A 3,115-nucleotide genomic window follows, 5' to 3' on the forward strand; every position below is an offset into this window, starting at 1 on the left:
CCTGGAGAACAAGGGAATACAATTCAAGTTTCAGCAATCAGGCGCCCACCTGGAGAGCAAGGGATACAGTTCAGGTTTCAACTTTCAAGTTCTTATTGATATTTGATAACATNCCCCCTACCCCTGTCACTCATCTCTCACCCTTCCCCTGTAACGCCGCCGCCAGCCGCCGCCGGAAATCGCCCCATGACGGCGGCAAGTCTCCGATGAGCCTCAAATTTACACCACAGCTCCGTCTCCCCTCCCTCATGCCCATACCACACTCCGTTCCCCTCAAATCCCATTAGAATGTGTCAAATCTTCCAAACCCCAGGGCGCCGCCCTCAAATCCTCCACCACAGCCGGCGGCGCCACCACCAATCGACCCCAAAATAACACCAAATGGCCACCAGATCTCCCTCATCCCAAATCCATCATTCCCCGCCCTCGAATAGGGCCAGGACCCTTCGAATTTTGGAATTTAGGGTTCAAGCTTTAAGGTTCAAAGACAATTCCGGCCATGCAAGTTCATCTCTCCGTGTTTCTCAGAGTGTCCAGGGTCTGGTCGATCTCAGATGTATTCGATGATTTCGAGCCTAAGTTGGTAAGCTTTTTTTCCCTTTCTTTCTTCGTTTCTGTTTGTCTATTTGCCCATTTTTTCTCTTCTCTTCTTTCTCTAACGTGCTTTTGGGGACAATTTGTTCCGCGTAATTGCATAGTTATTCTCATTTCTCTAGTTCTCCTTCTCAAAATCTTAGTCCATGTTTTCTGCTTTCTTTTTAATTTTATGCTGACTTCTCTGAGAAAATTAGGTTGATAATAGACTGTTAAATTAATGTTACCTTCAGGTCGTTATTTTAGCTTAAAGAAAATTAGCATTTGTTAGCTCTAGTTCATTAATTGGATTTGAATATTGGATTGCTTTTGTCATTGTTACTTGCCTCAGTCCATTTGGTTTTGATTTGGGCCTAGGGTCATGCCTTTAGGTTTCTGAATTTTGGTTTCGGTTGTTGAGTAAATTCAGCCCAATGTCAATTTGACCCACATCTGTTTGTGCTACTTCGGTAAAATTCAGGGGTAACTATGGGTAATTTGGGTAGTCTAGATTAGGGAATCTTTGATAACAGAAATAGGAAGCTTCTAGTAGGGGTCTGTAATTGAGTTTCAGACTTTAGCTTTGGTAACAAGTCAGTAAATGAGAGATGAAGTAGCAAAAATAGGAATTAGAAAGGGACTAGAATTGAAACAAAAAATCTGATATGTTGCCCTAGTCCCTTGCCTATAAAGGCAATCCAAACTTTCTTTGCAAGGCAGAGACTGAACAGACCAAAGAGACCTAAGAACAAAAAAGAGATAAAAATCAGAAAAATCCAAACGGCTGAAAAAACACCAAAAAAAAGTCACTGTGTCATTGATTTCCTCCTGTGTTTTTGATTAGTGTTTAAATTCTGAAGAGATTTCTGGATCATTTGGGGTTAAAAATGGATTGAGCTTTGGTTTGTACAAGTTTGGTTTGAAGTGGTGTGGGGTACTGTTCGATTGAAAACATTGTCTGGTTTGCTGCACCTTATTTTCTATTTGAAAGTTGTTTTGGTTGTCTGGTTTCTGGGTTGAGATCCTTGCTGCTTGGTTCATTTTACTGATTTGAGTTGCAACTCTCTTCCCTGTTACAGTGACTGCATTTGGGATCTGTTCTGCTGCTATTCTACTGACCCCTCACTCTTTCTGTGTCCATTTCAATTTCCAGGTACACTTTTAAGCCTTATTGATTGTGAAGTGGGATATGAGGAAATAAAAATGAAAAGCAGCATAGTTTTAAAGCATAGTATTAGTTGTTTATGTTTCAGCTGTGTCTTCTTTATTTCTATGTTTTAATAGCTTAGCTTTATCAGTGTATGGTATTATAGGACTGTTAAAGGTAATGTAGCAACATACTAATTCGAATGTTTGAATTTTAGTCTTAATTTTGTTTGGAATGGGTATTCTGGTTGGAGATGATTTGGTATTGAAATAGTTGTTATGATAAATATAAGTTAGAGAAAAATGAATGATGTATAGCCTGTCATGTTTAAAGCACTATAATACATTATTGTATGCAGAATTAATTTTCAAGTGAGATTCAGTCAGGCATTCATGTTAAGCACAGTTTGAGTTGCGTGTTAATTTGTTTTAATTTTTCACAAATCAGTATAATGTTTTGATATTTGTTAGGATAAGGTTTCAGACTTTATGGTGAAGTCTGGGCCTGTTGCTATATGAAAGGCTACAGCACATGTTGTTTTGGCATTTGGGGAGGTTTGGTCTCAAGTATTAATCTCCAGTGTTAGATCTGGGGGTCTTGTTTGGGCTCGTTTGGGCCCAGCGTTCATTCTAAAGGTGATGTGGCCATGAGGTGGGGGGTGCGAAAAAGATTTGGGCCCCAAAATATGTTAATAAAATCAGGAATTCAGTCTATTGTCCTGCTTTTAGCTAATCATAGATTCAGGAGTCAAGTGTAGGTTTAATTAGGTAGCCCATATAGTTTAGATAATTGGCATCTATGGGGTTACATATAAGTGACTGCTTAGGAAAGTCTGGGTTTAATCTCAAATTGCATGGCCCTCGTATTAATCTCACATTAGATATAATACTATAAATAATCGTAGTTTGCTTTAGGCGCGTTTAATATGTTATCGTGGTCATGGACACGTTCGCGTGACATGATTACGATTTTAAAAACAAAACCGGAGTATACGTTCGCGCAACTTTGGCCAAACTTCTCTTAATAATAATAAAGCGTTATTAATTATGGACGCGTTCACGTGACACGATTTTTGACGCGCCAAACAAACAGGTACACGTACGCGTGACCCGTTTCCAAATAATTTTCTTAATTAAAAAGCGGTGAAAGGTAAATGCAGATAGGTTCTAAAATCAGTAATTAGACAATTTAGTCAAGCCAAGTATGATCAAAGCGACCGTGCTAGAACCACGGAACTCGGGAATGCCTAACACCTTCTCCCGGGTTAATAGAATTCCTTACCCAGATTTCTGGTTCGCGGACTATAAAACAGAGTCAATCTTTCCTCGATTCGGGATTTAAAACCGGTGACTTGGGACACCATAAATTATCCCAAGTGGCGACTCTGAATCTTTA

This window comes from Nicotiana attenuata, unplaced genomic scaffold (assembly GCF_001879085.1).
Source record: "Nicotiana attenuata strain UT unplaced genomic scaffold, NIATTr2, whole genome shotgun sequence".
NCBI lineage: Eukaryota > Viridiplantae > Streptophyta > Magnoliopsida > Solanales > Solanaceae > Nicotiana > Nicotiana attenuata.